Here is a 15,071-nt window from a genome sequence, read left to right on the forward strand (position 1 = left end):
TGAAAACCTTGGATGTATAAGTTATTGCAGAAAGAGGAAAGTAGTACGGAAGCTTTTAACGCCTTTCTGCTTCCTCTGGGGTATCTTTGGGATCTCCCGCAGATTTAGGAGTGGGCATTACGTGAATGTGATCCAGTATTACTTTTGAGAAGAGATTTGTAAGTCTTTTCCCCTCTTCTCTGAAGTCGGAAGTGGGAGAATTACAGAGGCTGTAAATACTCTGAGGGAAGTAAGGTCCCAAGCAGAGCTAGAGATGTTAGTGCTAATTCCTTTGGTTTCTGATTTCTGCTGTAGTTCCTGCATGTCATCCCACAAGTGAAAGCAAAAAGAAAGCCTTTATTTTCCCCATGGCAGAGGGCCAGCAGAACAGTCCAGTCCTTTCTCTTGCTTCTGGTAGAGAAGAGTATGTCAGGCAAATGAGGAAAGGCAGAAGTGAAGACATAGTACCCGGTGATATGCGGTTATTCAAGCACGAGGTTGTTCTATAAAGAGCCTTATCAGCACAGCACAAGCTAAAAAACCTGCCTAAGAAGGAGAGGTTACTCCACCATATGTCAAGGACTGCTCCGCTTCCCAGCTGCTTCTGCAATCCAAGAGGCATAAGGGTGACAATATTTCTCCCTGGGCTGTGAATGAACGCAGAATTGAGATTCCACAGCTCCCGCTGCGTGCGCCCACTGACAGGATGTCATACGACGGGACGAGGATTCACGGAGGCTCTCCCCAGATATCACAAGTACAATAGTCCTCGGTGAATTTGTAGGATCCAAATGCATCAGATACTTAAAGATTTTTCAAACGATCAACTTCTGGAGGGGTTCTTCTTCTAAAACTGCTCTGCTAAAGAAGGTCAACGCGCTGGAGAGATCGTTGCTTCTGTAATTTGTAGTTGCATGTGTTATTGCTGGTTCTCTCCAATGAACGCAGCCAGACAACTAATTTCAAATATCTCTCACCATTCTGTTACCTAATGCTTTCTTAACTATTGCTATCAGTCAATGCATTCCTGAGAGCAATACTTAGCCTGGAATTGGCTTGAAGCTTTCCTGGTCAAATGATACCTTCTGATTAAGTCTACACTAAAGCTCACAAAAGTCCCATCAGTTTCAAATGGCCTAAATGCATTTTTTATTAACACTGTAAGTTGTTATTCCATACTTTGGAAATACTTCATCCACCCCATCTTTTCCGTGTGCAATGAAATCCTTTGTAATTCTGGTATAGAAGAAGCCTTACTGATTTTCTGGGAACATATTTCGTACAGTAGCTTTCCAGCACCTTATTTACACTAAATCAACAAAAGTTACTTTTTGATTATTTTTTGAGCAAACCTGCATCCGGCAGCAGAAATGAATAATTGCAAGTTTCTTTGCCAGTAGGTTACGTCTCATTTCTAGCTTGACCTAGGGAGTAATGCCTCTAGACTTTGTTTATGCACTGTGTTTGTGAAAACCATGAGGAAAGCTTTTTCAGAAAAGAGTAATTCTAGATCACCAGCTTCTCAGTCAAAATTGGTATCCATGGAGCACTTACCTGTACCCTTGTCTTGTCAGTGGCTAAATAATGTTGCCTTTATGACAAGATCCAATTCCATTGGAAATATTTTTCCTTTAATAGACAGAGAACGGGCCTGCAGAAGAGGAAGATATACGACAAAAAGAAGGAAACAGATACGCTACCAAAGTTTTGCTTCAAACTCGCAAGAGTGTGTACTCAGAACTGTGGTTCAAATATGTCCAAAGCCCTGGAGAGCCAGAATTAATCAGGTGATCCTATTCAGTCTGATATAGTGACAATTCCCACAAAATCAGTCCTGAAGAGGATAGTAGGAAGCTGGGATGTGCGAGGACTTCAGCAACGAGACTAATACAGGCACACTGAACCAAATCTGGCCCTGGAGCAATTTCACCCAGTTATATCTGGGATGAATTTGTTCCATCAAGGTCTAACTTCATTTCACTGGAGGTGCAAAATTGGTTTCTTTGTTAAGAAGGACACTGAGCCAGGGGCTCTCAGGTGATGATTTTTTGGAATTCAAAAGTAGGAAGGACAGGGATGAAAGGGGTTTAGCTATGCCTGTCTGTTTGGTGAGGCACCGAATCCCCCCCTTCTCTTGAAGTCAGGCCTCCTATATACCTGGGAATGAGATTATAACTCTGCTTAAAGGTAGATGTTTTCTCAAAGGCACCTATGATAATAATCCTGGTTTGTTGTAAAATTGATATTACAAAGTTTTTTAGTCATGAAGATGATAATAATGTATATCACTACTAGTATTTTGTAGGTTTATGGCCATCTAAGTGGCATTTTAGCTAGAATCAGTTAGGCTTGACTGAGAACCTATGGGAGAACATTACAGTTTATGTGATGTTGAGGATCGGACTAGCCTATAGTTGTCCCTGATGGCCCATCAAGGTAAGATGCCTTTGAGATGTTCATCTGAGGCTTTACAGCCTCCCTTTACAGCCGGGAGGATGATCCCACACCACTGAGTCATAGAGTCAGTGGAGCAAACATATAAATAAGCAGTTGTGCTAACAAAGAGCCAGGTTTCCTCATAGCTGCTGTCAGCTGAAACTGCTTGCTAGGCTTGCCTTTGTTCTTTCTTAGGGAAGGTTTGAGGGGTCTGAACTGCTGCAGAGCAGGAGACCTCCATTCTCGATTTGCCGTTACATCACCATTGTATTCTGCTAAAAAGTTGTGGAAGGTTTCTAGTCCAGCCATGGTTTGATGAAGCTGGCACTGATTTTTTTTTTTTCTTTGAGAATCCTATGCTTGCCAATATATATGTAAGGTCTGCAGATACTTGGCACAGTGAGTCTCTTGGAGGACAGAGGTGGAGAAGTGCCTGGCTTCAGCTTGTCCCTAACAGGTTAGTTCCAGATTGCTCAGTCCTGTTAGGGCTGAAGGATGCGAAAGGTAAGAATTACACATGTCTGGGGAACTTCTGCTTATATTCCACTGTAGATAGCTGTGGGGGTTTTGGCTCTGGGCTTCAAACACTTGACCGAGATCAGATAAAAAGGAGTCTGAGCTCTGTGCTGAACACATTATAACAGTTTACTGTGTTGTGGAATAAAAGAGGTAGAAAGGAAGTTAAGGAAGCCAGCTAAGACCCACAGTTTTCTTGCTGCCTATTATTTCATGCTACACTCTGCTGCTTATCATTACTTAGGAACTGCAAGCCACCAACAGAACTGGATAAACTGGTAGAGAGATGTAAATGATAAGTGAATGCAGGTGAACGTTGTGTCAAAGTGTCAATTCAGTCCATAAGTGCTTATTCACCTACTGTCATTGCTTTTGATTATTATGATACTGCAGGAAGGACTCTTACTGAAATGATGAAGCCCTTTATGAAACAGTTCTGAACAAATGTAAACTTAAAAAAGTACAAAGTTTCCTAATGGCATCATTTAAGGCTGTTAAGAACATTTTGCACACAACCATTTCCTCAGCTTCTGGAAAGTAGTGATTCAGCTGAATCAATAGAAGTCTACCTTTCACCCCAGCCCATATCCTGGGCCTAAAACCACGGAGAAATATCTTAGAAGAAAGAAAATTCTTCTGCAACTCCTCCAAAATCTTTTTTTACTAGACAGAGTTAGTTTACCTGGATTTTAAAAAGAGTGATGATATCTTCCCTCCCTCTTCACAAGACACCCAGACTCAATATAGGTGGCAGTCACGTAGAAAGTTTTTACAGTGGCTTTGCTCAAGAGGCAAGAGATGAAGATTATTAATAACTTTTCTTCCACTTGGAGGTGAGAGGAAATTATTTTCTTCTGAAAGGAAGCCTATACCATAGCCATGGAGTAGCTGCACGATATACCATGAATTGGGAAACCGAGTAACTTTCTCTGATGTTCCTTATTAACTAGTCACATTTGGTACCATGAAACATGGCTGTGGGACATTTGGGGTCAAGAATTGAAGGGCAAAGGTTACTGAAGCATCCTGCCAATGCAGCCAGAATTGACCTTTACTTGACAAAGCAGAAGTAACATGGGATCTAAAAGAATGGTATTCAAATAGCCAGTCCATCCAAAACACTGCATTTGGATTGATCCTAATCAGCCATAATTTCCTAGTTTAATGGCCAATTAAAAGGCCATTTGAAAGTAAGAGAAGCAGAACAAATCAGCATGGAAAAAGCCTGGATGGTCTTTAGAAAGTAATTCAAGTTTACTTAGGTTTTACACATCTGACTAGTGAGAAAATGAATAGGCAATGGATGTCTTACTCCAAAAGTAATTCAGATTTATTAAATAACTTGTTTCAGTATAAGATAAAACCTGAAGCATTGCTGAAAAGTGAAATTACATACCTGCATTAAAACAAGGGATTTATCTATCTAAACATCACAGCAAATATTAAATGAAATGTAAAATCCCCTGCTATGTGGCTATTGCCTATGTTATATACCTCGACTTGATATAAGAAGCAGAATTAAACTCAATATTTTTTATGTGTATTTACAACTGTGATCAGACATGTAATGGTCAGAAGGATTCTAATTTACCATCTTTAAACCCCAAATGTTTTTATGTTACATGCATCTTCAAATTTTTTCATTTTCCTGGAAACAAAATTCTTTAAACATTACGGGCCAAAAGTGAGAATCACATTGCTTCTGGTTCTTTCATGGCTGGAGCTACCAGGAAGATCCTTGCATGACAAGAGGCAGGGACACCTCAGTTCTTGAAGTGAACAAAGCAGGCCTAAGTACTGAGGATGAAAAAGTGAAGTCAGGGTGCCTCTTTCATGTGGATTGGTCTCCAGTTCCTATACTCTTGAATATGGATCTATTGATTTAGGCGCTCATTTTGCAAAGGGAATTGTAAAGATAGTCTCCCCAATTAGTTCCAAATTTAACCCATTTCAGAAGATTTCCAGATGAGGGCAGGAGACCTTCTTATAGCTCTTGGGAGGCACCAAGGTTTCACTCAATAGTGAAGGCTCCCCGAGACCTGTATGTGACTCTTTATCAGAGGTCTCTAGCAGATAAAGCCTGCAACAAACACCTACAGATCTCTGTTACTGTAGCCTCATTCTGCAGAAAGGCTGCTATTGCTAGGCAATCGACCCCTCTTTTTCCATTTTCTTGACTAATAGGTCACATATTGTCATCAGGGTGGTGTGGATTCAGTTAGGCAGATGTGTCATTGACTGCATAGTATCGTAGAAGGAACTAGCCAATACTAATGAAATAAAGAGCAACACAACTATAAATGGACCCTACACAAACCCCTCCAATTCATGGCTCCAGCGGCAATACCAGTATTCCATTCTTCAAAGACGGTAATCCTCAAATTTACTTTTTCCTTCAACACACACAAATGGCGATGATAACCCTTAGCACCATCATGGCAAATAGCAGTGATTAAAAAAATCATTGATTAATCATTCAACTGCCTGACTTACATTTCCTTTAAAGCTGCATTTTAACTCTCAATTTCCTGAGAATGGCAGTGACAGACATATCAACTACAGCTTTTGCTGGTAATTTATAACCCTTGCTACCAAAGTTCCTTCTGCACTGTCATTGGGTAAGATTTTCCAGTTACAATGTCTAGTCACTGCTTTGCACTGCAACAGATCTTACTATTTGGTTAATGTGATGGTTGGTCATGGGTAGTTTGTATTTCAGGCTCACTTCATCATACGGTACTGAATATTAATGTTAAGAAGTTAATGTTCAGAACAATATTGTTAATACTTTGTTAAGAAAAGAAGCTAAGGCCCAATTCTGCCTTCCCTGAAAAAAAGTCATTTACTTCAGTGGGAACAGTCAGACATTTGGCACCAATTCTTGGTAGTAAATTATTAGAGTATCAATTAATATTTCTAGTTTAGCCCTGTTAAGGCCTCATAAGAATGAAGTCTCCATTTTGCCTTACATTTTACGTGCATGCACAAATAAGCAACAACATAATGTTTTCCCTTATGCTTCCTAGCATAATGATGCTCAGACAATGAGTGGATTTCCCAGTCTCCCAGCCTGCACATTTATTCCTAGAGAGTTTTGCTCACATTACAGATGTGAACATGCATGACTACAGCTTTTCCAATTTTAGATCAATGAGCCACACAGCAAAGAGCATCGACTTGGCAGGTCCTCCCCATTCATCTGAATGAAATGAAAGGGAGCTCAGTTCTTGGCTCCAGTTTTCTGTCACTCCATTGTCATTCAACAAAACGGACCAAAGAGAAAAGCGATCAATCCATAAAGTCGTGAAGCCTCAGTCTCCAGCTGTCATCAGCTTTGAGCTCCCTCCACTGATCTTATCTGTTGCAGAGTGATTGAAAGTAATTTGTTTTGGTTGAAAGTAATTTGTTTTGGAGAGTAATTAGATTATCTCTTGGGGGGCTTCCTACCTGGTGACCCAGTGTTTCTCCTTGGCTTGCTGCTCATTAACATCAATTACCATAGAGACACTCTTCAAAGGAAGGCTTGCACTGCCCAGGGTGGGGAACCTATTAAGAAATATGCTGCTCATTCCTGCTAGGAGATAATAAACCTTCTGATGTCAAACAATTATTTGTGGGTCAGACACATATGATCCCACTGGGGCTTAAGCCTTTCATTTGCCATCCAGTGTGAAATGCTTAGTAATTAGGAAATGAGCTAGATCTTTCTATAATGGTGTATATTGACGTGAATATAACAGGCTCAAGCAAACTGCTACATAATATTTGTGAGCATTTACTAACACTGGACACATATTCCACACTTGTAGAGGTACTGGGATGGCAAAAAAACCCCAAACATCTATGTAGGTGTAAGTGCAGAGAGGCTCAAAAGTTCATGCTTTGACTCTTGTCCCCAGAATCAACTCTTTTTGATTGATACAATTAATATGGGTATGCGTATGACACAGCGCTGATAAGCATCATGATAACACTAGTATCTATTTTTTCTGTAATCATGTGAGCTCTAAATGAGTCATTGCCTGACTGTGACATTTATTGGTAGTGATTACATCATTACTACTATGCCATCCTACAGAACATCACAAAATAAACAAGAACCATAATAATCCACCTTTTGAACCATGTCTTTTTTTTTCAGACACAGCAAATCTGAATAATAAATCGCCCCGGTTATGCATTAATTTACAAATATTCAGTCTAAAATTTTCCCTTGTTACATCTGATCTTTGTGCTGCTCAGGCAGTAGAAAAAGGTTACAGAGGGAGCAGAAGTTACCTTTAAAGGCAAGATTTGGTTGTTGGAGCTTCCCCAGTTGTGTAGAGGTCCTAGTGTCACCAAAAGCTCCCAGGCCAGCCCTGGGCATGCAGGATGACCTGGGGTTGACCACAGGGAAGTTGGGGGAGAAACATGGTAAAAATGTCCTTGTTCTGCAGCTGTTTATGGCTACCTGGTCGGCAGCAGGAGGAATATAAGTTGGGACTGCCTGAGAGAGTCACAGGGGAAGGGAATCACCATCAGTGCTTGTGGTCATCAAACCCCACCCTGCTAGGTGATACTGGTTCTCATCTTTTAAACACATGCTACAAGTCCTTTAAATCTCTTTTCTGAAGAGCTGCTAAATGCTAACATCTGAAGTAAATAACTGCCATTTTGTTTTCATTTGTCTTGTTTGAGTAATTAGGTCATTATATCTGAAAGTGATTGTTTTATGCGTGCCAAGAGCGAATAATGAAGACCTTTGATGAATCCAGCGAGCAGCATGTAAATGTGGGGAAGGAATGCAGAGGCAAATGAATGACCTTTCTGAAACAGAATTTCTCCCCGCGCCACCATTTTTATCCGCATTAAACTCAGTTAATGCGTTTACTTTTTCCTGCTGTGTATATTAGAGTTGATTCTTCAATGCTTCCTTTTCCTAATAAAATGCACATTGTCCAAAGTGTTTGCAATGTTCTTTAAATAGGCTACTGTGGGCCTGTTTATGAGCCAGCCAGCGGCTGCTCGTATAGAGCTAAACGTTTCCTCTTCCCTTAGTTTTCAAGGAGTGCTTAGAACTTCAATATTTGATCAGATTGCGTTTATATAATTTTGATATTAATACTGAGCTATGGATGGGCTTTAGCCACTTCCCCAGTGCCTGAAAATTAAGTTAACTGAAAGTAAAAAAATAAACTAATTTTATTACTCATGATGGTGTTAGTTAAAAAATAAAAGACAAGGACTGAACAACCAATGGAAAATAAATAACTTTTTGTTTCTCAGGACTGATCCTCACAGGAAAGGGTGGATCAACTCCTCCACTTAGCTGCTCATGTGAGCGAATACGGGATGTTACTCTACAGTCCAGTGAAACCAGATTGACTCCGGTTATAAATCAAAAATCATTATAAATCAAACCGAATACAGCAAAGAAACTGGAAGTATCATGAGAAGACTGGCAATGATTTTGTTTTGCAGGCCTTTCCTTCGAGCCCAGGGTGGGAGGAGAGCTGCTTGTGCCTGTGAGCATCTTCCCCAGCGTGCACCGATGCCGGTGCAAGGGTACTCGGCGGAGGGAAGGTGCCCTGACCCTTGCGATGTGGCCGGTGACCTTGTAATCCTGTCTCATGTCTGCTGGCTGCCAGTGAGAAATAAAATTCAGTCCTTCAGCAGCAGGGCTGGTTGTGAGAGTGAGGATGCCACAGGAAAAATTAAGGTATCTTGAAGAGGGAAGCAAATGAGGCTTCCTTGGTCTGGAAGGCTTCGTGGTAGGGAAGAGGGGCAGGTGGCTGAATGCATTTTATCTGCCCTGTGTACTTTGCAGATGTACTTTCTGCTTGCAGGTGTACCTGTCAGTATACACTACCTTCTGTTAACCGGCTATGGTGATTTAGAAGAATTCAAATCACCACTTTTTTTTTTTTTTGATGTGCAGTATGTCAGTGGAAAAAGGGTCTGTTGATGGCAGTGTTTCAGCTTAAGTCACCATAAATGGTTTGAAGGAAAACTGATTTCCCTCCTTGCTGAACTTCAGTTTGCTTTTTGGAGTGATATTAGAGCATGTGGACTGAATTCACTTTGGATTAAACTAAAGCTGAATATGTGCTCAGTGAAGTCCCTTGACATGCTGTTAAATGCTAGTGGCCGTTCAGTCCATGGGACCAGATTAGACCTTGCCTGAAGTAATCCCCTTGGATTGAGTCTGGTGTGGATGCTAAGTCCTCAGCACCTAGGGGCAATTATGGGACAATTCATGATATTCATACCATCTTTTGTTTTCTTAAATAATTTTTTTTTTTTCTGTGCGTGACAGGCAGCAGGTCCAAGTCTTGACATGGCATCTGATAAACTACTATAGATTTCATGTTTTACTATGCACTTTAGATGCTTTGACTCTGTCCTTCATATCCCAATTCACTGCCCTGCCAGCTTAGGCTAATGAAGTGAAGAGTGTGAACCAAACTGCGGTGAATTCTTTCACCTGAGCTTTTATATCAGTCTGCCTGCTCTTGGTGTGGGCTGATCTCTGTTTACAAGGTGATTTCTAGCTCTTTGTTCTCAGCTTTCTGAAGTGCAGGTCTAAGGAATTATGGAGGGGATTATCATCAACTTCTTATTTACTTGTGGGAAAGCTACCAAGGTAGCTATGCAAAGCAGGCTGCTTGATAAAAAAACTAAATGTGGATCAAAAAAGATGAAGTCTGTGGAAAAAAACCCTGAATTTCCTCTTGTGGAAATGCCATTTTCCCAGCCAGAAAACTGCAAATTTTACTAAGTCATAATAGGGAAACGAGGCAAGTCACATATCTCAGAAATATTGTGAGCAGGTGACTGGCTTACAGTTTTGAGATTTTTCTGGGACTATAGAAAAGAGAATCAGAGTTTAAGGAATGAACCTCCTATCTGGAATGCAATACAACAAGTAGGAGATAATTCTGAAATTAATTTCTCATCCATGGGATCACAGGATAAGATGGTTTTGTTAAACAGTGTGACTCATGTGGGTCTTAGAACTCGTGTCTACAGAAAATGTATGTCCCTTCTTGATTCTCTGCCACAGTAGTGTAAAAGAGGAAAGATGGATAAAGTGACAAAGAGGTATCCGTTCATATTTTTTTATCCACTGAATACTTTACAAATGTAATTGCCAAATCATTTTCTGTGAATGCTATAGAGGAAAAACATTATTCATTTGGACAGTTGATCAGGAACACTTTGGAAGCACAACTCTGAGTCATTTTTAAATGCGTAGGTTACTCACCCAAGGTGCAGAAATGCCAGGGTATGAACTGGGGAGTCACTTGCCCAGAAGGGTAGGAAATACCTAAATACAGAAAGTTCAACAATTTTTCTCTTTGAAACTTGTACCAGTCACAATCCTAGATTCATATTAGAAAGTGTCCACTGGCTACTGTTTGTATGAGCAATCATGGGTTAATTAATTGATAAAAGTAATGCCCACTTTTTCTGGGCAATTTACAAAGTCCCATTTGTCACTGTCATGGAACATTCAAGCATCCTGAGCTAAGAGATGACTTCTTAGGCTCCAGAAAGCAAAGTAACCAAATTACAAAATACCAAATGCAGTTGTGAGAGGTTTATGAGCTCAAGTTTCCCCTTATCCCGAGATTCGAGCACTTGCCTTCCAACTTTCCCAGTTTACAACTACAGATTTTGCCCACCATACCCCCTGACGGCTTTGCTGGGTCTGCCTTTTCCCACTTGATGCTGCCATATAACCCTATTCGATCCCCCATATGAAGCGCAGGGCTGTGCGGGATCGTAGGGACATGAGCAGCTCCTAGCAGACGAAAAGAAAACGCCAGCACCCACTTTATTTGGCTGACACGACGATCCTGTACTAGCTGGTTCATTAAAGGGATGTTGCAAGATAGTGATTACAGGGAAAGTTCAGCTGGTTTCCCTTTGAAATACATAAAGGTGGTGTTCAGGTAATGGTTTTGAATGTTAGTCCTTTTGATGTCTGCAGGCGTTACACTTACACATCTGGAAGGCTGCACACCTAGCTATGAACAGACATCGCAGCTATGTTTCACAGCTGGCTTTACAAAAGATCAGCAGGATGCACATCACTTACAAATGCCACTCTTCTTTTTCTTTAGCTCGCTTGAAATTGTATGTTGTTAACTTGTTACTTGCTTTGGTGATTGTTTTATTCATTTTCTTTTTACTCACCTTCAAAGAATAAGCAATCTGGCCCCACAGACTTTGCCGTGTTGCCATAGGAATAGCCGGGGTCAGGGACCGGCATTTGTTCTTGGAAGCCAATTCAAGACCCACTGAGGAGCACGTGAAGGCTTTGCTACGGTGCCGAGTGCCCCCAGCTCACCATGAAAGAGCTGAGGATATCCTGCCAATCAAAGGAAACATGGTGGGGTCAGCTGGGACACAAATCTTACTAATTTCATTCTCTCTAGCCTCATATTTAATCACCTTTTACTTCTAGATTCAACTTCAGTCCGTATAAGCAGCGACAAAATGTCATTATCATTGAAAAACTGCTTTAGGGAAGCAACGTCTATGGAAAACTTCTTAGAGCAGCTCAAAAGCAGTATGCATGTTCTTATCCAGAAATGGGAGTAACCATCATCACTTCTTGAAAGACTTGGCAAAAAATGCCATTGCATTTGAGATACTGTTTGATTTACAGAGTTGGCCATGTCTTCCCAGGTAAGTGCTGTGTTGGTCATGCTGTCTGGTGCCAGCTACACATGAATTCATGCGTAACCTGGTGCCTGGTTACCACATGAATAAGCAGGTTTGGGGCTTTTAGATTGCTATGTTAAACATAAGTTTGCTACTTAGGACATAAGACCAAGGATTTTCCAAATTCACAGTTTCCCTGCTTTCCAGTTGGGTCTCATGTTGAGCTGTTTGAGTTAGGGATTGGACAAATCCAGAACCATGGTGTTTAACAACCTTCAAATATTTCGTTATAACTGGAAGAGTATGTCTGGACAAGCTTGCAAGGACATAAGCGTGGCTGGAATGAGTCAGATCAAAGATGAGTCTAGTCCAGGATCCTGCCAATTTGGTAGTGGTTGGCTGCAGATATCTACAGAACAAAAAGATAAAAAGGACCCTATAGAGTCATTCTTCCACCTCTGGCAATATTTGTCAGAGGCACTTTATGAGATGAAGGTCACAGTCTGGATCATTGTCCTCAACACCTTGTAATGGAGGTAACATTGTATTTGATGCACACTGATTACAGCTCTGGTATTTTCAGGGAATAGGAGTTCCAAGACATCCCTCTCATCCCATGGCAGCCTTGGGCAGGGGGGTTGTCCAAAATTACAGAGTTGAGGTGTAACTTTCTTCTGTAAAATCTTTGTGGTATCCTACTCACTCTTTTCTCTTCATCCTTGCGGCTGCTAATAATTTTTCATTATTGTTTCAAATCAGGTGTCCAGTGAAAATTATTTACTGATTTCTGGTTTTATTCCTCTTCCTTTGAGCCCTTTGGAAAGCAAGCATCACATTTGCTGTATTTCCTTCCTCTGATACTAAGCCTGGTGCAAGCAGTAAGTTTCGTACCCCAGTTAGTAGTTCAATGAGTCCATGTCTGAGCTCATTTAAATTCTGATACCCTGTGGTGAATAACACAGGTAAATATCCCGTGGTTAATTACCCTGTCGTATTTAGCCCAGGATAGAAATAGAAAGAAAACACAACGGACGGACACTTACACAATTAGAACAGTAATTATATAGAGCTTTTAGAGCAAACTGGCAAAACGTGTAGCAGCAATTCATCAGCTCATCTCTCTGTGGTACTCAGTTTGGTCTAAAACCTCCACCTAAATAATGCTTTTACTTCATCAGTGCCACCCATTGCATTTTTTTTTTTAAATAAACACAGAAATGAAGGAATTTCACATTTTATTCTCTAATTTCTAAAAAGTGCTGTATCTTAGACAAGACAGGTTTTCAAAGAGCCAGTTCCCATCCAAGTCCATCAGTCCTCCCTCCCCTTCTCCTCCCCAGGAACACATTCCTGCAAAACTTTAGCTGAAATCGCTTTGTTATTTTCAGCGTGCTCTGCCAGTTTGCAGCCCATGCCATGACACAGCATTCCTCCCGCTTTGTTTTGGCTGCTACAATTTCTAGCTGACATTTAGCAAAATTGCATTAATGCCTCCCTAAGACAAGACTCCTTGTTGAATGCGGTTGGCTGAAGTTGCAAGTTTTAGGCACAGGCATGAGTGGGGCGTGCAGTCATGAATCCCAAAAAGGAGTTCCCTCTTCCTTCGGGGTGTATGGCTTCTTTTGCCATGGAACTCGCCTTGGGCACCGGTTGCACCTCTGAGACAGCCAGAGAGAGCAAAACCATTCCTCCTTGGAGAACAGGGACTGCCATTTACCTTGGCATTTCGGGGGGCAGGCAGTGTGGAGAAGACTTTTCCAAACCGTATAAAGACCCTCGTCATGTACCTGTGCGAGGCTGAGCGCAGATTTTTTTGGACTGATTATTCTGGTATACATATCTGGGGGGACATGTTGCGTGTATTTCCTTTCCAGCATCTGATTTAGGGCTTGACTTCACTGAAGGCAGCAGAACCTTCCCTGCTCACTTCAGTAGACCTGAATCAGGGCTGCAATATAAAGTAGACTGCAACTATAAAGTATATAACTGTAAGCGTATGTTTCTTACTTAGTCAGTGCTGATACATCTTTAAATTAGCAGCAAATGCTCTTTTAAAACCATCACAGCAAAAGTTTCTCACAACAAGCCATCCACCCTGCCAAAGGAGGCAGCTTTTGCTAATAGAGGCTTATAGGTGTTAGCTGGATAGGTGAACTCAATAGTAAATGTTTGCTTTCTACTTAGTGAGTGGCTGTCATAGCCCTGCTAAGTAGCCAGAAACAAATTATGTGTGAAACCCAGCATCCCTCTCCCTCTCTCTCTTTCTCTCCTGTGATTGGTATTTGCTTATGCAGCCCAAGTCCTTCATTTAATTAACGGGAATATGCTTATTTTACAAATGATAACCTTGTAATCTCCTTAGCAGGAAAAAAAGGAAAATTTTTACCACAAGCTATTCTTTGGTGCACATCATTTTATTATCAACGTTGTTGAGGCCCTCTGTCTATTAGCAACTAAATTAGTCTTTCCGATTATTTCCATTAACTTACAAGTGGATTTTATTTACAGAAAGTAGATGGGAAAGCCACAAAAATATCCTGAAGCTGTGTGTCATTAAACAGACTTCTATAGTAGCTCAATTTTTTAAGTGGTTGTGTCAATTATAAAATTAATTAGCATTGACTGTTTTTAATATTTTCTTTAACAGAATAATTGAGTGGATTCTCTCTTAGTGTCGCCGTTTTGAACAAAGTTGTATACTATGCACTTCAGTGAAATTTCATAGATCCCCATGAAAGGTAAAAAATGAATAGATATTGATAGCTAGCAGAGGTATTTTTAAGTATGTATATCTATGTTTATATCTATACACACATTCAAAGAGCTGTGGCTGTTGTATTTTTTCGTGACCCTTCGGCACAGCGTATAAAGAACCCATACTGTTTCTGCCTTAAATGTGGATTTATGACCGTCAGTTCATGCACTCTTCCCTTTTATGAGGATTATATCCTTTAGTGCACTCCCACCACCAACATAAAGAAATATTTTTATTGATGGTCACATGTACAGGCAATTTTGTTAACGCGGCAAATCGTAAGGGTGAGTGCCCGACTGTGTCCCTGGAAATCAGTAGACATCTGTAAAACCAGTTGGGCTTTCCACAGAATCAAGAAGACAGCATATTTGATGCTCCTGTGAATAGAATCAGAACAAATTGGCAAGCAGATGCATATTTGCTCCCATATTTTTCTTAATTAACTTTTGGAGAATGTAAACAGTGAACAAATGCAAATTTATGCTGCATCGTCTTCCAAAAATCTAACAGATGGAAACCTCAGATTTATGTCACCAGAAATGAATGTAATCATTTTCTATCTGCAACTATGGTAGCCACAAGAAGACATAAAACTTTTTATTAAATGCATATATATTCCTTGTTTCTGCATCTGTTCCCCTTTCTGTAAGAGTCACAACAAGGTGATTACAGCTGAATATTTTTGTGACTATTAACCTATGTTTCAGTGTGGATCATTCGAGGACTGCGCTGGTAG

Source organism: Buteo buteo, chromosome 16 (assembly GCF_964188355.1).
Source record: "Buteo buteo chromosome 16, bButBut1.hap1.1, whole genome shotgun sequence".
In the NCBI taxonomy this organism is placed as follows: domain Eukaryota; kingdom Metazoa; phylum Chordata; class Aves; order Accipitriformes; family Accipitridae; genus Buteo; species Buteo buteo.